This window comes from Echinops telfairi, unplaced genomic scaffold (genome assembly GCF_000313985.2).
Source record: "Echinops telfairi isolate 266 unplaced genomic scaffold, ASM31398v2 ScPeMD7_70;HRSCAF=299, whole genome shotgun sequence".
Classification (NCBI taxonomy): Eukaryota; Metazoa; Chordata; class Mammalia; order Afrosoricida; family Tenrecidae; genus Echinops; species Echinops telfairi.
In genome coordinates, this window is record NW_022103968.1 from 45,099,455 (window position 1) to 45,120,992 (window position 21,538).

General features: G+C 37.5%; 1 protein-coding gene across 1 annotated transcript in view; it reads right to left on the minus strand.

The window, feature by feature from the left end:
* PCDH15 (protocadherin related 15) overlaps positions 1–21,538 on the minus strand; it is a 952,716-nt gene that overhangs the window by 683,913 nt on the left and 247,265 nt on the right. The window lies entirely within an intron of this gene.

The following is a 21,538-nucleotide window of genomic DNA, read 5'->3' on the forward strand; positions in this document are numbered from 1 at the left end:
GATAACAGTTGTATGAGCCCCTAATAAAATGTTAAAAAAAAATGTACCTGACCCAAGCCATGGTATTTCAAATTGCCTCATATGCCTATGAAAATTAGACACTGAATAAAGAAGACCTAAGAAAAATCAAAGCATTTGAATTATGGTGTTGGTGAAGAGTATTGAAGTACCAAAAGACCAAACAAATCTGTCTAGGAAGAAGGATAATCAGAATTACCCTTCAAGGCAAAGATTGTGAGCCTCAAGTCTCAGGCAATTTGGACATGCTCTCAGGGGAGCTCCGTCTCTGGAGAAGACATTATGCTGGGTAAAGCAGAGGGGCGGCCTCCAAGAGAAAGGCCTTTTACGAGTCGGACTGACACCGTGCTGCAACATCACAACTGTGCGGATGGCGCAGGACCAGAGACCTTTGTGTTCGTAGTCGGAGTGGACTCGATGGCACTGAACAACAGCAAGAACCAAGCCAGGGATGGCAGCTGACTGACTCCTATTCGATTGTCAAAATGACACGAAATCAAGCTATCAAAATCAGCCTTCTCACAGATGTGCACCTGCTTTCACTGTGAAAACAGTAACAACTGAACAATAAGTAGTGCTGGGAGGATTTAACCCTGTGTGTGATGGTCAAGGATGTTAAGTGTCTTGTACTTTGTCTTATACTCTGAATACATGATTCTTCAGCTAAGATTTGTGCTATATTTTCTCCCCAAAAGAAGATGAACTTACCGTTGAACTGCACAGCTCTTCTTGTACCTCAAGCCCAATTTCTATTTTCTCATTTCAGAACTTCCTGTCACACAGTGGGATATTAGCAGATATTCCCCAGTGTGTGGACCACCTGCTGCTGTACTCAGCTCATGTTTAGAGAAAACTGGTTTGTCTAAACTTATTTTTTTTTACTTCTGGTACATGAAAGCTAATTTGCAATGTGTTTTCATGGGGAAAAGTATAGACAAAAAAATTATACAGCTACATCTAAAATTGCTTAAAAAGTCTAAAAAATAAATAGACTTAAAATTTAATGACAAATCATAGTTCTAAGCATATAAAATGAAGTAGTATCAAGATGATAATAATGAATACAAAAGTGTGTTCAGGAGAAAATGCATTGCAAAGACTTTCAAATACTAAATGAAGTCTATAAAATCTACATATGGACTTTCTACTATGAATTCAGCAATATTTTATACAAAAACTTTAATATTTTAGATTTTAGTAGATTGGGCTGCATGTGGGATATTATCATATATAAATTGTCACTGAAGAATGATGAATCTCAGCATTCTATTTTAATGGGATCATATCTATAATCGCTATTGCCAATCAGACTTGAGATTGTATAATATGACTACTTTTGTGTTTTATATACTTATATCTAAAGTACTTTTCTTCCCATTTATAATATTTTATTCGCATTGTAGATTTTGTTCTCCTTTTATTTATTCTTTAAAGTCATTTTTTATTCTGAATTAGGCAGAGAATTTACACTTCAGACCATCAACTGTGCTTTAAACAGGTTAGAATCCTCCACAACCCCCTCTCCCTTACATGCAGGCAAGTGAATTTTAATGTTCATTGACTCTCTCCATCTGTTTCTTAACAAGCAAGATTGGACACAAAGCCTCACATAACAGTAGCCCTTGCTCCTTGGGAAATGACATTCTTCAACGCTGTTATAAGAAGAAGTGTCTTCGTGAAAAATTCAAAATCTGAAAACATAAATAGTTCCACATTGTTTTAGCTGCTAAGATGCAATACTTGGTCATGTGACATAAATCCTCTTATAATACAGGCGAGGACCAATCTTGTCTTCATTTGCCCACACCATGCCCATCCCTGGCTCTCCACGTTCACTGCTGACTCTTCCTGTCCCTAGAAAGACCTTTCTAATATGTGCTTAGATTTAAATAGGTAGCGAATGTCCTTGTTTAGATAACATCCTCTGTTATATTTGCAGAATATCTTCTCTCCCTATGATCACACATTTTATGTCAGCATCTTTTTATAACTCACATCATGTTCTTACTTATTTACTTATATGGCATATTTGGATTTTGGTGCCAGACATACAGTCAAAACCCAACCAAACTCACTGCCATTGAGTCAATGCTGACTCATAGGGACCCTATAGGATGGGGTAGAACTGCTGTTGGGTTTCCAAGACTATAACTGTTCACAGGAGTAAAAAGCCCAGTCTTTCTTCTTTGGAGCAACTGGTGGTTTGGAACTGATAACCTTGTGGATCTCAGCTGAATGCATCATCACTGCCACCAGAGCTCCAAGTATACAGTATACATACCTTTTGGTGAGAAGTATATAGCATATTGTGTTAGTCTGCATACTTTAGAGAAACAAATCCACAGAAACTCATGTATAAGAGAGAGTTTTATATAAAGGGTAAGTGCACATCAAGAAAACATCCTAACACAGTGCTGCTCAAGACCACAAGTTCGACATTAACCTATTAACCAATATGTCCAATACCAATCCACAAAGCCCTCCTTCATCTCACAAAACACACACTATGATGCCGACTGCAGGAGGAAAGCCAACTCAGTGAATGTGTAAGCATCTCAGCACTGGCAGTGGTCTCCACAAGGCTGCTCCAGCACCCAGGGCTGCATCGGGGTAGGTCCACGTACTTATCCTTGGGGATGTCTTGCAGGAAGTGAGCCTTGCCAGCTGAAGCAGGGAACTGGCTAAGGCAGCTGCACCCTGGTCCGACCATCACAAAGCAAGAGATCCAGGAACTAGAAAGGCAAGGCTCACCGAGCCTTTTATCCCTCCACCCTTCAATTAACCCCACATGTGTTTTTCTGCCAGGTTGGCACAATAAACTACCTCACATACGGAGTTCCTTTTCATTCAATACCTGAACTCAATTGGCAATGTAATTTAGTGGTTAATATAAAATATCATATAGTTAAGATACCTGCCTTGGTAAACAGACATTTCTAAGTAGCTTTAGGATTGAATTTCTATTTCAATGATCTCTTCACACAAAAACCTTTGCATTATCCTTGTTAGATTCTGCAGTGTGTTGTTTTATGTGAGAAAAAACTTTCCAAAATATTTTAAAATGTTGTATGACCTTTTGATTACTTGGTTTGACTATCTGAAGATATTTAATCTTGCATCATTACTATAATCCTGTATCACGATCCTTTGAAATACATCCCAGTGGTCTTCCCTTTCCCCAGGTTTGAGGAGTAACAAAAGTGCAATCATACTATCTAATCTTATGTCAAGATAAACATCAGCAGAACAAAAACAGAGGGAAAGAATAGAGGAAGAAAAAATTAAAAACTGAAGAAATGAATGGCAATCTATTCCTTTGAAGATTACAACAACAACAACAACAACAACAAAATAGCCCTATGAGGTAGTCTGTCACACAAGGACACTATGGATAAGAATTAACTGAGTGACACTCATCATCAAAACCAAAACCACTTAGTGAATGACTACAGGATAACTCTGTGAAGATGAGGCAAAAGACATATGAACAAAGGCTCTGATCATTTTTTAGCTCTTCCAAGTTAGTCAAACACAACAACAAAATAAACAAACAAACAAAACAAAAATAAGTGTCACTATTCATTGAAGAATGAAGAGAATTTGAACAGGTAGACTAAGCCTAGATCTTAGAGGGCCTAAAGAGAATTAGCCCAATGGAAAGTCACAAAAAGTTTTGTAAAAGGCAGATTAAGAAGCCTGACGGCATATAAATTAATCACTTACGTGCTAACCAAAAGGCCAGTGGATAGAACCCATCAACTACTCTGTGGAAGAGAAGACCCGGCAACCTGCTCCCCGGGAGATGCCAGTTGAGGACACGCCATGGAACGGCTCTACTCTGCCCTGTAGGGTCACCTGTTATTAGGGGATTCATCGTGACCCTAAGTACAACAGACGAAAACACTACCCAATCCTGGGACATTGTCACGGTTATTGTAATGAATGGGCCCAATGTGGCAGTCACCATGTCAATCCATCTTGTCAAGGTGCTTTTCTTTGCTACCTTTCTACTTGATCAAGCATGATATCCCTCTCCAGGGACTGGTCTCTCTTGATAACAAGTGCAAAGTACATGATACAAAGTCTCACCATCCTTGCTTCCATGGAGCATTCTGGCTGTATTTCTAGGATGGATGTATTGGTTCTTTTGATAGTCCCTGGGATCTTCCACATGCTTCCCCACCACCATCATTCAAATCAATGGATTCTTCTTCAGTCTTCCTTGACTGGGCAGACTATAACAGTAGTAAATGTGCGTGATCAGATGTCTAGTTTTAAAGCTTCATTACAAAGAGCAGTTTTAGAAAAGTTGGAGGAAAGTAGAATTTATATATAGTTATATAAAATGATATGTAATATATGTTATATATAATGATATATAATATATGTTATATATATATGTTATATATGATACATAATATATGTTATATATATTACATATGTATATATAATTGTTTATATACCAAGCACTAATGTAGCCGTACAGTAAATAGCAGGAAACAAGCAAAATAAAATCATGGTGGCTGAAAGTCATTATAGCCCGTGAGAAAAGGAAACAGTGAGACATACAGCAGTTGCAATTGACAAGTACATTTAATGTGGGGTCTGAGGGGATGCTGTAGTGACTACAATGAGGTGCTTTCCAGTTGGTTCTGACTCATAGTCACTCAGTGTACAACGGAAGGAAATAACTGACAGCTTCTTCACTATCCTCACTATTGTTATGTTATCCCATTGTTGCAGCCACGGTGTCAATCTATCTTCTTAATGATCTTTCTCTTTTTCATCGACCTTCTACTTCACTAATGTCCATTTCCAAGGACTGGTTTTCCTGATAGCATATCCAAAGTATGAGAGATGAAATCCTGCCATCCTTGGTTCTTGGAAGCAATCTGACTATAATTTCAAGACAGATTTATTTGTACTTCTAGCAGTTCATAGTATTTTCAATGTTCTTCATCAATACCCCAATTCAAACATATCAATTCTTGTTCATGCTTCCTCATTTAATGTCCAACGTTCACATGCATATGAGGTAATTAAAATAAAATGGCTGGATCAGAAGCACCTCACCCTCCTAGTGACATCCTTGCTCTTAAGCACTTTTAAAGAAGCCCTTTACAGCAGATTTTGCCCATGCAAGACATCTTGTTATTTATTGACTGATACTTCCATAAGCATTGATGCAAGCAATGATAAACTCTACTTATCATGATTTTGTCTATTGGCCCAGATGTGAATAATTATTTTTTCCCAAAATAAACATGTTTAAAACCCAAAACCAAAAGCAAATCATGCCTATCTCAGTCGATTCTGACACATAGCAGGATTAAAGGACAGAGTAGAACCGCCCCTTTGGGTTTCCAAAGCTATCAATCTTCACAGGAGCAGAAGCCTCATCTTTCTCTCAAGGCACTGCTGGTGAGTTGAACTGCTGACCTTCTCTAGAAAGACTAAAGCATGGCGTCCACCGTCTCTCTAGTTTGAGGAAATGCATGAAATGGTGATGAGATTTAATGAGGTGTGGAAACCTGTGGAAAGTCTTTTCTTACTTTTTTTAGGGGTGAGGGGCACGAAGAATGAATATGAGTCATGGACCCATAGTTTGTAAATGAACTTGAGAAATCCAAGAGGGATGTTTCACAGGTTTTGTAAATTCATTTAGTCAAATATAATTAGCAATTTGCTACATTTTCATATTTTGTGATTTGTCATTCAGGTATATTTGCACCTTTAATAATGATAGTCATTTCTAATATCGGTCTACACCACAAAATTTTGTTGTTGTTGAGGATAGAAGCAGGAGAACATATACTCATTCAACAGATAATTGAGTGACATTGTTTACATTCAGATTTTGAAAACCAGTTCACCCTCCATTATAAAATTATTTGTCTTCCATTAATATAAGTTCATTTATACTTGTGTTTTCTAGAGAATCTTTGAGTTGCTGTTTTGATCACACATCAATCTTAGGAGAGCACAAAGACCAATGTAGACATTCTCTGCTAGTTAAAATATTGTTTGGGTTTAAGAAGGTTTCAGGATAAATTTTGGATTAAAGTTTAAAGAGTATAGTTTGGGGTTAAAGTTTAAAAAACCATGGCTTGGGTACTTCATGCAACCTCCATGACTTCAGAATACCTAGATTCCATGAACAATTGAAAAGCCCTCCCCTTTTCATCCAAATTCTTCACTGAACCCATGATCAAAATGCACAGTTATGGTAGCTCGCATCGTTCAGTTCTGGTGTCATGGCACAGAAGGCAGCTGCCCAAGGAGGCGATAGACCACACATTGTCTCCTTCTCTTCCTAAGTGTCTTTCTTCATCTGCTGCCCCAGGCAAGTGGAGACTAACATCTGCCTTTTATTATATCTAATGTTGATCATTGTTGGGTATCCTCATATCTATGCTTTTTAAAACAGAACATTGCAGGAACCTGAACCATCTTCACAATCATTCCTGTTTGAAACAATGGCTGAAGCCATTGTATCAATCGATAGTTTTTAGTGTCTTTCTATTTTTTGGCATAATGCATTCTGGTCCATGGAAGTCCAAAGGGAAGTCGAAAGTGGTTAAGATAAAATCTCACCCTTCTCACATCTATGGAGCATCCTGGCTGTATTTATTCTAAGATGTGTTTGTTTATTGTTCTAGCAATCCTTAGTACATATGATGCTATTTGGCATTAGATATTACTTATTCTATAATAGTATATTGAATATTTTTTAAATTTTGCTGTGCATTAGGAACAATACATATAGTGACACTATGTGGGATTGAACAGCACTGCCCCTTAGGGTTTCCCAAATCATACATCTTTATTGGAATAGTCAGCCTGATCTTTCTCCTTCAGAGCAGGGGTAGGTTTGAACCAACCATGAGGTTAGAAGTTCAACGCTAAACCAGCAGTGACATTAGGGCTTCTCATATAGGGAAAAGCTCGAGTGAAGTTAAATGAACAATTTTTTGTTGTTGTGAGAGGCCTTACTTTCTGCCTGACACATAGCAACCCTGTGTATAACATCAGCTGTCCTAGGCCATTCTCCCAACTTACCCTATTTGAACCCATTACTGCAGCAACTGGGTCAGTGCATATCATTGGGGGCCATGTTTTTGTTTCTGACCTTCTACTTGATGCTGTATTTCATGGTGTACTTTGCTATGGACTGGTCCCTCCTGCTAACATGCCCAAATTATAGGACATAATATCCCCATCCTTCTTTCTAAGGGGCTGTCAGTGCCAACCTTTGTGTTAGTGAAAGTGCTTACCCACTGTGCCACCAAGGTAACTTCAGCCTACTAGTCTACAAAGTACTCACTGAAACCTTGAGCAAATTTCTACTAGATTTTTATAAAATGACTGCAGGACTTTTGTGATATTTAAATAACATGCTCAGGCAAGGTTTTAGAACACTGAATTGAATAGGAAAAAGACTTACTAATTGGTTTGTGAAGGGGCTCATTAGGGAAAGGCGAAGTGACCCAGGGGCATCCTGGTGAGGCTAAACAAGGTGATCCTTATTACATTGACCAGAACTTGACCAGATGAAGAGAAGATTTCTGAGCCTGTGAATTGGTGCACACTGCTGCTGACTGTATGGATAACCTGTCTTGATGAATTTGCTTTTGGATGGGGACGCACAAGGTTCCAACTTGAAATGAAGATGCTTCACATCAAAGAACAGGCTTGTCTCTCTTCAGAGCACTGGGTTGATATAAATGGGCAGTTAATTGGATACCCTAAATGGATAAAAATATGAAGGGGTTGGCTTACAAACTTTCATGGGTGGGGGGGGGTGAGTGGTGAAAAAAAAAGACTAACAGTTACCTATCATTATAGATAATGTTTGTCTGTAGTTGATTTAGTATCCTTTATAATGCCCATATAAATCTTTTTTGTTGTTGTTGTTGTTGTTACAATTGATGTATGTATTGTTATAAGAGCCCCCAATACAATGATTTTTAAAAATAAAAAAGAACATGAAGACATACACTTAGAACAATGATTATATAAAATAAAAAAGGCAGCATTTTCACATCAGTAATACTCAGGAGGTAGAAAAGGGTAGGAAAGAGGAAATGGGAGACAGAGGGCGAAGCGGGAAGGTTGCTATACATTCTGGGGATTACAATCACTATCGCAAAATAAAATGTGATGAATTGTTGAATGAGAAGTCAATTTTCTCCGTAAACTTGCACCCAAATCATATACACAAAAAAGGGATAAAAGTGAAAAAAAATTAACTTATTAAGTACATTAAAAAATAACCAGTCTAATTTCATTAGTTGCAATAACAGAACTTACATAAGGCTGTCCAGATGTGAGTTACAGGTCTACAGGTGGTAATTTAATGATCCTTCCCTTGGTGAGGATTTTGTGAATAAACATGACTTAATTGAGGCTTAATTCACTTATAATACAATACACCCATACACTGAATAATTTGATAAAATTTGACGTGTTTATACAACCTGGAACCAACACTCTGATCAAGGTATGGGCTATTTCCATCACCCCAAATGAAGAGTTCTCCAACAGATGTGGTAAGTTTTGTGTCAACTTAACTGGGCTAGGATTCTCCCATGATGTGATCTAACATGATGTAATCAATCCCATGATGGGAAGCTAAGCAGTTATGAGAAGATTATGGGGGAGTGCTACCCCCTTTCCACTACTTTTTTTTTTTTTTATAAGAAAGCATTTAATTAAGGTACTCAATTCTACTGCCTAAGGTTCCAACTTCCAAATTATGTTTTAAATATATATATATATTTTTTGAGTCTTGTTCTCTTATTTAGTTCTCAATATCTTATAGTTTACAAAGCCATAATAGCTAGTATATAACTTTCGGAATGTAGAAATCTTATCAAAATATGTGTTATAGTTTTTAGAACTACTGGCAAGCATTAGTCACCTTGTGAATGTGATTCTAATAAACTACACACTACTGTCTTTAACATTTATATCACACTTAGCTCATTCAAACTGAAACTGCATGCTGAAGATACATCTTGTTAGCTAATTTTGCCTTGGCATCATTAGTTTTCTCTCTCTGAATGCACATCTTGCATGGGGCTACTTTTTAGCTTTTATTTGAAAAGCTTGATGCTGCTATAGCACAGCTGTTTGGAATGGCACATGTTTTACACATTCTCATCTCTCAACCTATGTTGCATGAACTGCTTTTACTAAGCACCAAAACTATTTAGAGAATCTTTGTACTTTTATTAAATATAAGACAGTACTCGAAATCATTTAACCTTAATTCCTTCAACACACAATTCATAAAACACCAATTAATTTTGTTAAGAGTATAGTCTGCCCCCCCCCTCCCCGCCCCCGAAAGTCAAGGCAAGGAGTAATATATACAGGCACAATTGTGTCTAACCATTATAAAACCTTATATAAAATACAACAATATAAATGTAGCCCATACAGCACAGTGGACTGAGCAATTAGCTACTAACTACAAGGTCAGCAATTCAAACCCACCAATCACACTGTGCAAGAAAGACGAGGCTTCCCGCTGCCATGGAAGTCTCAGAAATTCAGAAGGGGCAGTTAGACTCTGTCCTCGAGGACCTTCTCGGAGCCCTGGAGGTGTAGTGGCTCCACTTTGGCTGCGATTCTCAAGGTCAGCAGTTCGACATCACCAGCAGCTCCTCTGGAGAAACACGGGGTTTTCTACACCCATCCAGAACTACAGTCTCAGAAATTCCCAGGGGCGGCAGTTCTCCTCTGTCCTACAGGGTTGCTGTGAGTCGGAGTTGATTCAATGACAGTGAGTCTTGTTTTGCTTTTTTCATAGTCCTGCTGTGCGTGGGGCTCAACTCACTGGCAGTGGGTCTGATTTGAACGCTCATATAGAGGAAGGAGGCTCAAAACGTGTGTGGAAAACATGAATACTTTTAATTCCATTGTTCCATGAACTTTTTGAGGCCCCCCTCACTTGTAAATACATGTATAAAAATATAAGCCAATATAGGTTTTTAGAGATTATATATTAAGAAGTTTCATGCAAACAGACCCCAAAATGTTGTACAGATGTCTTTTAAATTATTTCTTGATATTTCCAATTTAATTTATAAATTGTAATTACTTCAGTTGCTTAGGAGGTAAAGTTAATATAAAATCAAAAGTCATTACAATATTACAATTACACTGTATTACAATTATATTGTAATGACATTACAAATGTCATTATAATATAAATCAAGCATTAACAAATGATTAAATATGAAGAAATAAAAAAGTAAGAATGAATGTTTATCAATGAGCAAATGGAGAGGATCAGCAATTTATCTCATCAGAGGACAAACACTGAAGTGAGATAGTTTAATTTGGTGGGCAGGTTAGTAGTTCAAACCCACTCGCTGCTCTGTGTGAGAAAGATGAGGCTGCCTGATCTTTCCTGCTGGCTCCTATGAGTTGGAATCTACTTGATGTCAACATATTGTTTTTGCTCTAATTTCAAACTCTGCAATCTAAGTCTCTACATCCACCTTCCAACGGAATGCCAACTTCATGGATGAAAGGCCTCACTATCATCTAGTGTACAGATAAGTGAACATGCAGTCGTAATACAAATGTGTACATGTTGTGCCAGAGAAATAAACACCTCTGCCTGTTTTACAACAGCCTGTCACTGTTTTGAGATCTCTGTGGGCAAGTAGGTTTTATTTGATTTTTTTTATTCCAAAAGTCTTCCACAACACCTATCACATAGAAGATCTCATTAAATGTTTCTAGTTGTTTGATGGCAAAGTGCTGTAAATGCATTAGCAGAATTAGAGAAACCTACATATTTGAAGTAACATTTGAACTCTGTCTTGAAGAAATAAATACAGATATTCATGGAACACATTCAGAGACAAAGGTCACCTGAGGCAGATAAAATACATGTGAATACAGGCATAAAGCTGGGAATGCACTCAGAATATCTAAGTATTGGGTGTTTGCACTGTAGGAGAAGCTAGATGGTGGTGTTAGAGATTTGAAGAGCTAACATGGGAAGGGAAGCTTTTTAATGTAAGCGATTGTGTCTGAGAGTCTGTGCCGATCACTACCTGGAAAGCCATGAGTAGCTGGTCTCACTGGGATCAGTTAAAAGAGCAGATGTTATCTTGGGAAATTCTCCACCAAGTGAACTTAACCCTTAGTCTATTTTATTTGTGAGCAATGTGGTGACATTTAATGTTCCCCTATATAAACACTGCATATTTGAATAACAATCAGTAGAGGTAAATTGGAAGGAGATTAAGAATCACTTTAATCAATAAGAGTGTTGACACTAAAGTTTCCAAGTATTCAAAATAGGACTCTCAAATTTTGTTAGGCTGGGTGGTCTACAGAAACAAAACCAGTTACCTCTCCTCTACATAAAAAGACACTGAGATATGTTTAAGAAAGAACCTTATATCAAGAAAGCATCCCATCCCAGTCCAACTCAAGACCATGTGTTAGAGGCTTGCCACACCCCTCTTCAGGCTCACCTAGCTGCAGGTGGATGGCAGAGAAAAGTGAAGCTGGAAGCAGATCGCAGGCTAGTGGCGACAGAGTTGAGTGGATCCATGGTCAGTGGGGATATGACATGGCACCAACAGCTCCAAGGTTGGTGACCCGCATGGGACCACCCCTGGAGACATCGCCAGGCTACCAGCTGATCAACACTGACACTTTCACACCAGTTCAAGTTGGCATAAAAACTAATGACCCTACATATAAACATAAATGCATGCTAAAATACTCATTTATTGATTTGTTAAGGAATAAATACATCTCATGATGAATCCTGTTTTAAGAGTATTTAGGAAAACTTGGTACATATAGCTTTGGTAGTGATTTGAGTAAGTTGGTTCAAACTCAAACCCTTTGCAGAAGGGAATATGATGAGATTGTCTGCTCCCATAAAGATTTACAATTTTGAAAATCCTATATAGGGTCACCACGAGTTTCAATTCAATGAAGTATTCAATTTTCTTAAAACTTCTTCATAATAAACTCCATACTTGACCTGTGAAAATCTGTCAAGATTACCCACTTGCATTCGCGTTGGTAATTCAAAGACCCACTTCCACTTAGTATTTATTCTACAACATCATCTTCATTAGTCTTCAAATTTATGATCTTTTCAAGATAATATTGTTGATGTTGTTGGTCAAGTATCCTTTTTTAAATTTATTTTTTAGTAAAAGCACCCAAACGAGACTAGGACAGTGTATTGCTGAGATAATTTGTCTGCAGCCATTACCCAGATTGCAGACACATAAACTTAACTTTAGTAGCAATCCATTTTGATTTATTCTCAGTATATGTCCACCACCTGCATTTCAGGTTGTTATATTGTGTGTCTTTCGTGTTCCTGTGATACACGATACCATGAGAAAGTTGGTATCCTTACTGCATAAATGGAATACTCACAAACCTCTCCCAGAATAATAGACAGTTGAACCAAAATTCAAATGGAGGCCATGTGATTTCCTGCCTTTTATTCTTGACAGCCCCTCATTCTGACACAATTAGCTGCTAGGCAAAATGAAACAGCCATATGTTTGATTGTGTCTCTGGTTATTGTATGTTTGTACTATGATATCAACAGATTTCATCTTCAACTTAGCCCACATTCTTAAATACACATGGACATTGCATATTTCTTCCCTTCTCAAACTCTCATTAATTTATTTTGGACAATCTCTTTTGCCCTGGTTTCTGCAACAACCTCTAAGTGGTTCCTTGCCTGTCCCATGTTGCTCTTCTGTGTGCTCGTTGAGTGAGCCTTCTAATCCCCAATGGGATCATGCCACACTCCTGCTCAGCCCTTCACAAGAACCTTACTGTTTTCACAAAACTGTGAGAGCCTTCATGGTTTAAGTCCTCGTCTATGACCTTTCTAGTTTCATAGTTTTCATTCTAGTCCAGTATCTCAGAGCATTCACATTAAAATTCCAGCATGCAGTCTGCTAAATAACCTGCACTATTCCCGTTCTTCAGAAACCTTTTCATATTTCCCCTCACTCACACATACTCCTCTTCGTTGGTCAATTCTTTATATGTCCTTCAGTTCTCCGCAGAGAAATCGGTTCTCAGCGCTTCCTTACCCCTTAAACTTATCCCTGGGTTGATTTCCACTCTTCGGTGTTCCTTTTATAATTTTATTCACTAGTCCTGAAATAACACTCATTAAAATATATTTGCTTCTCAATATATCTTTCTCTTATTAATCTTACTAAACTATTGACACCACTAAGAATAGTTCCTATATATTTACCTCATGGAATGTGTGATACATTCTGATGATATTTTACATACTAGTACTAGCTGATCATAAAGTATTGAATGAAAGAACCAATTTTAAAATGGAAATATTTGCTTTGCAGATATCACCTTCTATTCAAAACAAAACAAGCACAGCAAACAAACCTGCTCGCATTGGGTGGAATCTGACTCATAGTGGCCTAAACAGAAGGAGTAGAAATGCACCTTAGTCATTTCAAGACTATAAATCTGCACTGAAGCAGACTGCCACAGTTTGTCCTACGGAATCATGAGCTCAAATGGCCAAGCTACTAGTAGTGGAGCGCTTAACCACTGTCTCACCAGGGCTCCCATCTACTCTTAGGGACTCAGTATTTCTGCCTTCAAAATGGTGTCTAATTTTGGTTAATTAAGTTGATTTACATAGAGTATTTGTTCTTATTTATATAAGGGCCCTTATATGAAGGGCCCAAATCTCTAGTCATCATAATAACATTTTTTAGAATTATAATAAAGCCCAGAGATATTGAATATTTATTTAAACTTCTTCATGCATTTGCTTATAGTTTTCTCACTTTGACAAGGAATTTTAACTAGTATGCATATGTAAATTTGAATTTATAAAAGTAAATTAAAATGTTACAGTTTAGTGACTAAAGAAAAAAATCAAGTGCCCCAAAAAGAAACATTTTGGAACCAAGAACTAGTAAATCCCAATTTGCTCCAAAAGTTTTAATGAGAGAGTGGTATAAAAAAATATAGTCTGATAATATTTATGTTCTATTTAACAGGACAGTAAAAATGTGAAAATTATGTATTTCCAAGTTACAAAATTAATGGTTTATCTCTTTCCTTTGAGCCAAACAATCACAGAAAAAGGAAATTCAACTTTTAAGGAAATAAGCGGTTGCCTCATTTCAAGAGATTACAGGAGAGTATACAGTAGTGGCGTTTTTCGTAATATTCTCTTACATCATTCTATCTCTTTACATCTAAGAGCAATCCTGAGAAACAAAGTTAAAGGAAACTTAGAATTAATTGATGGCATCGTTATCCTTTTTGAATTGAAAATTATAGACTTATTCTATCAGCTCCAATAATCTAGCTGTTTTAAAAAAAGGTTGTGCAAATGGCATATTATAAAATTAAATGGTAACATATTGTGTTGCTTGAGATAATAGGCTAAAAGCAAAATCGAAGTAACAGATGCAATATGAATTCGGAGTTATCATGAGTGTCATACTGGGATCCTGTCTCACAAAATTAGCCCAATATGCTCCACCTCAGGAGAGACTGGGGGGGAACAGAAAAGGAAAGGAAAATGTGACAGCTTCATAAATGAAAAACAGCAAATATTTTAATCTTGAGTCAATAATACATTTTGAAAAGAAAGTACATAGTAGAGTTCTTATTAAATTTTCCATCAATGAGTTTTTTCTATACTACCATGGGCCTCCACAATGTACTTGAAAACATGGGATTTCTAAAGTTTTTTAATTACTGAATTTATTCTTTTGAAAGCGTCTACTTCTACCTTTAAGCTGTTCGTAGAATTTCTTCCTTTCTTGTTTCCTCAGTCTCTGTGTGGTGGTTTAGATGGGTATTAGGAGCAACCTAAGGCGAATGTATTGTATTTGTGATATGAAACTTAAATTTTTTGCATACAATTGTGGTACATTTAATGTGGTCCTCATAAATCATAATCTTGTATTTTGTGATGTGTTGTAAATCTTGGCCTCTATACTTGTGATTATAGTCTTACTTTGGTGTGAGTTATCTCTTATGCTAATAAGGCACAATTAAGATGGGATATATCTTAGATCATCAACTTACTAGAGCATTGGTTCTCAACCTTCCGGATGCCATGACCCTTTAATACAGTTCCTCATGTTGTGGTGACCCCCCTCAATCATAAAATTATTTCTGTTGCTACTTCATAACTGTAATTTTGCTACTGTTATAAATCAGGTGACCCCTGTGAAAGGGTCATTTGATCCCCTCAAAGGGGTCGTGACCCCCAGGTTGAGAACCACTGAGGTGTGTCTCAAATCACCATCCTTAGTATCCTTGGGGTTAGGAATACAATTTAGTCCATATCAGTGATATCTGTGTTTAAAAACATCTACTTCCTGTTTAAGATGTTTGCTTTATAGACAAACATCCAGCCCCCTGCTTAATTAAGAAAAGCAGTAGTCAGGGTCATAGAACTCCCTGACACTAAACCTGGTCCATCTAACATGCACACAAGTGATCAGCATGCCCTCAACCTGATGTAACCTAACCGTTGAAGTCAAAAGCAAAAAGCACACCTCCATCCACTCCCAGAGATGGGTAAGACTCCATTTATGTGACCTTCTCCTTCCCAACTAAGCATGTGCACAAAACTACTATTGAGTCCCATAAGGAATATCTATCAGACTTCGCCCAGGACTCAGGGAGCCGTTTTGGTGACATGAATCCTACTGTGATCCTTTGTTTGACTAATCAAATGATACCATTTTCTTTCACTCTCAGTCTACGTTCAGTGGAACAAGGGGCATTTCTCTAACTGTACTGTGTACCTTTCTCTGAACCCACGTCTCCATAGCCTCCTTCTCACCTCCAGTTCATGGAACTTGATGCAGTGGCCTATCACCTGGCCTGGCACACCAGTGTCCACAAGCCTGTCAATCAAAAACTCAAATTGGTATGAGTGTGCTGAATCTTTCAGATGATGTCTGAACTATGGATTTGGGACTTGCCAGGCTCCACAACTGTGAGAGCCATTTCCTTGATGGTCCCTGTGTTCTCTGAGATGGAGTGCATTAAGGAACCTTAGGATGTAAAGAGAAACCTGAGGGCAGGAGCAGTGATCAATATGACATGAATTTTGGGAAAGTCAGATATTTGAAATATCTTTAATCCATATCCCATTGGCACCATCTTCATGCTGATCCTTGCAAAATAATTATTCTTGTAATACTTTATTGAAGAAAGAAACCAATTAGATGTCTCAAACATTTCACTTTATCAACCACTTAATTTGTGATACATTATTTAATCCACTAAGTGATTAAATGGTTTGAATTTTAATTTAGATTAAATGCACACTGTAATATGGCAATGAAGTAAAATTTTTTTAACATGGTTCTTCTATTCTAGTCTGTGTAAATACCATCAAAGATTGGGTGAATCACGAAAAAAAAAAAAGCAGGTGAAATACTAATGCAGTTTGTGTTGTCATCAGAGAAGGAAAAAAGCATGTTCTTCCAAGATCCCTGCCTGAAGACAGAGGCAGAGAGACCATGCCATAACAAGACCAGAGGCCCTAGAGCAGCCACCCTGATGAGACCAGAGCCCATGAGATTGAAAACAAATGAATGAGTGGAATTTCCTCACCCATGGAACAAGGCAGAGGCCAAGGGAGCATGTGGCTGAGAGGTTGAGGGCCAAAGAGAGATGGGGCTGCTACCTGAATCTTTAGCAAGACCTAGATCCAGTGAACTAAGGCTAATGAGAGTGTGTATGTACTCCCAAGCTTGCTGCTGATCAATTTGACCTAGCTTAGATGGAAGATAGGACTGAGTTGACCAGAACCCAACTCAATGAGAAAAGAAAAATATTTGATGCTGTGAGATGGTATAAATTGATGAGATTGAATGCCTTGCTCTTTGTCCTGTTTTGGGGGTGCAAATAATCAAAAGTCCTCCTGGAATGAAGTTTTTTGAATCAAAGAATATGTTTGTATGCGCTGAGCACTGGGTGGATAGATGGGCAATTTAGAAATTTGTTGTCAAAACAATTTAGATAAGGACTTAGAGTTGTTGCTTTACAAACTTTCATGGCTTCATTAGTCTCAAAATAAGTGGAACAAGGAGCCCTCTGCAGTGAGCAGTTTCCTCTTATCTTGATGGATCTGAGGAAGACATGGTGTGGGAAGAAGCTGATAAGATTATGATTCAGGTGTAAATGATAGTGTGGTAGTTATATAATCTGTTGTCAATTTGAAACTTGAGTGGAGGGGTGAAGTGTAGCCTGTCAATCACATTGTTGCTTGATGACCTCATTTGGAGGCGCTATGGAGATGAATAGCTCACTGGAGGTGGTACACAAGCTCACTGACAAGACACATAGACCTACACTAGAGCTCTGGAGCTGGAGGAGACACGTGGAGACCCCTGCCAGCACTGAGATGCTTACACCACCCCTGGATCCACAAGACCTTCTATCCACTGGCCTGTGATCTTTCTGCATTTGGCATCGTTGTGTGTGTTTTGTGAATCTGAAGAGGATTTTATAGATTGGTATCAGACATATGGGTTAATATCAGACGTATAGACTTGATCTGGACTGGGCTGGGATGTTTTGTTTACTCAGTATTCAACTGCTCTTGTTGATAAAGCTCTTTCTTATACACAAATGAGTGTCTATGAATTTGTTTCTCTAGTCAACCCAGACTAACACAGATGGCTAACAGGGTTGTAATTGTAATTGTAAAAGTGGTAACTGAGAAAGGAGAAAAATTAATTTTTCATAAGTGAAAAAAATCATGGCTAGAAAAGCCAGAGAGTGGCCTGTGGTGAAATGAAATTTCTTAACATGGCTCCTCTATCCATGTTTACTTAACTCTCACCAAAGATTGGGTAGGACTATGCAAATAGTGTATGTGAAATATCATAAAAGGAATTGCTCAATGTTGGCTGCCATTTCCCCATGTGTAAGAGGGTCATTTCAGATGTAGGAACAGAGAGAACTCCTGGGACCATCAAAAAAGAGGAATAACTAGTGGAGCAAGCACGTTCTTTCAAAGTCAATCCCTAAAGTGACCAAGACAAAGAGGCCATGTGACACTGAGACTAAAGCAGAGAAGCCACTGAGCTGTGGCAGGCTACCTGACCCATGGAACAAGGCAGAAGCAAAGAGACATTGTGGCGAAGAGGCTGAGGACCCAAGAGCGAGACGTCCCTGCTAGCTCAAGGGAAGCACCAATGTGGACCAAAGACTGTGTCCTCAATGTGTCCTGATCCTGACTTGTGCTAGCTTGTCAACTCCTATAATATATCGACATAACCATGAGTGTCTGTGAGTTCTATGTGGCCATTCCAATGGTTTATGAGACCCAGAAGAAAAGTAGATTACGATAGGAAGAATAGTTGATGTCAGACCAGACAGGAAGAAGGATGCAGGGTGGAGGTATGTCTAGCTTCTGTGTTGTGACCTCAGGCTTAGGACTAGCATAGAGTTGGAACTGCCCACTGTTTGTAAAGCCAGAAGTAAGATATTACAGAAACACACACATACACACCATGTATTGGGGGGTAAAAGTGTTGGCCTTAATTTTTCATTTTCCAACCAGTCATGCAACTTTCTAATTCCTTCCACTGATATTTCTCTGTGCCTCTCTTTCTGAACTAAGGAAACATATACCATCCTTCCACTACAGAGCTTTTAGAAAGTCATTTTTTAAGTTTTATTATTTAAGCACACAGTAAAATTGTTTCTACAACTGGGTGTTTAAATTATGCCATATTACTTGTATTAGCTAAAATCAATATCAAATCATAGCTTGCAGGTCACAAGTTCTTAGTTCTGTCAATTAAAAAGCCCTCTTTATTATTTTTAGTATTTGTTTTAGATAAGTGTGCAATTCTTTGATCAAGAAATATTTATGAATAAAAACCAACACTAATAGAATGAAAGTCATTACAATAAACCTGAAGAGCCAGACAAACATTTTACTTTCTGTTGTAAAGTCTATTAGCTTTACTAGTTAGTTGATAAAGTACTGATGAGGTAACAGGGTGTAATGTGGGTCAGCAGTCAACAAACTATAATAGCTTTTGTTGACAATGCCATATAAGAGCAAATTTAAGTGGGCGGCTTTGCTACATCTTCGTTCATGGCATTGAGGTATGTTGGAAATCTACAATAGATCATCAAGGGAGAAGAAATGATTGGGCTGGCGGGTAATAATTGTCAACAATTTTTCTTTTCACACCTAGAAGTTCTGTGAGCTATAAAAGTCATCCTCACTTATCCATGATCTGATATTTTGAATTGATAACAATAGTAAAAAAATCCATTTTATACATTAACAACATGTGCCTGGCAGTGACTAAGTGTGCGATGAGTATGATACTGGCTGTGCTGGTTATTTGTCAACTTGGCTAGGCATGATTATCAGTGGTTTGGCAGTTATGTAATGATGTAATTTAGAAGTTATATAATGATATATTTATCATCCAATTTGTGATTTGATGTGGTAATCTTTCATTTCCACATAATGCTGCTTTTCACATAACAGCCTTGTCTTGAATCTAACAATGTCAATAAACAATTTGAAAATAAAATGTATGCATGGCCTAGCCATACTTTGTGACTTTGGTGCAATGGTGTACTACAGAAATCATCTTACCGAAACCAGAGACACTGAACCTTAATAAAAATCTGAATTTAGTCAATTAATATGGCCTATCTAGCTGTAATTTGTCTTGGGATATATTATAATTCTGGATGTTGATATGCCTGTGGCTATAGGCTACAGTCCAATTTTGGAGGGCATTATCTACTAATGCACAGGAGTAGGGTGGGATTAAGACCTGACCTTATGAGAAGGTATGAATCGAGACACATCTTCATCTCCTTCTTTAAGAACAACTTCATACTCTGTCCTTGATGGCATCTTCAAAGTCCTACCTTAGTAGTTAAGCCACACCTTTTGTTTTCCATATATATGTGTGTGTGTGTGTGTGTGTGTGTGTGTGTGTGTATGCATACATATATATATGTATGTATTTTAAGGAAATAGATTTTAAGTGTGCAATTATTTGATAAGTGTGCAATATATATTCATATATTCATAAGATATATATATATAATGTCTCCATATATATAATGTCTCCACCTTACAGCTCTACCTGCACACATCACCTCACCTGGAAAACCAGATCTCCATTTTCTGATTGAGTTTTGGCAGTAGCAAGACAACCTACTGTGATTTTTGCACATTTTTGGCTTCTGGCACTGGACCCTGCATTTGGCTCACCTCTGCCTGACCTTAGTATTTGAGATGAAACTACATTCACTCCTACATGATCTAGTTCCTTAAAATGTCACATGTGTTTGTGGGTCATTTTCGGTGTTCACAGAACAATGGGGGTCGGGGGATGGGCTGAGTAGCATCTTGGAAGAGCTGGACAATAGAGACATCATTATTGCAAAGTTTCCTTACCACTCCCACTAAAAACCCAAACAATTATGTTTTTTATATATAAAGAGAATTGACCCTTAATAACCATACAAGAAAGAATTTAAAATGTCTGAGTGTGTATCCTGGGAGTAAACAGCCTTAATTATATTCCATCTCCATTACCAAATATGAATTTTCTTTCATTCAAGAACATTCAAAATCTATTACCTTGACTATGCATCATACAAATTCTCTCTGTGTGCATAACTAAGAATAATACATTTTTATAGTCAATAAATTCTGAAATACCAAATCAATGTCCAGAGCATTTATATCTTAAGAATCACAAAATGGAACTCTCATTTACAAAAGTAAGTATTTTATTTGTATTTAACAGCATTATCAGAGTCCCTTACAAAATATTTCCTGCCAATGAACTGATAACACTTGTATAATCTGAAAAATACTGTCAGTTGGGGAAACAGAGGTAATTAAAGCTACGCACTAGAATTTTGAATTAGTATTTTGTACAGAAGTGTTTCCCAAAGTTTTTTTTGACGTGTAATTGTTCAACATCTTAATAGAGTTGAACATAAAATTAAAATCCAGTAGCTAAGATGATGCTGAAAACAGGCATTCTTCTTTAGAAAAACATCAAAGCATCTAAAACTCAGGCAAGTGAAGAAACAAATCACAAAAGTACTTCCCTTGAGTCAATTCTGGCTCCTGGCAACCTTATAGGACAGGACAGAAATGCCCTTGTGGGTTTCTGAGACTGTAATTCTTTACTGAAAGCCTCCTCTTTCTCTCAAGGAGTGGTTGGTGGTTTTGAACTGTCAACCTATTGTTAGTAGCCCCATTTATAGGCAATACATCACCAAAGCATTTAAGCAGGAGAAAATGTAAGCAAGGTCTAGAGAATTATATTAAATTTATACCATTGATAATATAAAAAATTGGAATGGGGGTATGCAAATGCAACATTTTTATATTTATTTATTTATTTTTAATTGTTTTATTAGGGGCTCATACAACTCTTATCACAGTCCATACATACATCAATTCTGTAAAGCACATTTGTACATCCATTGC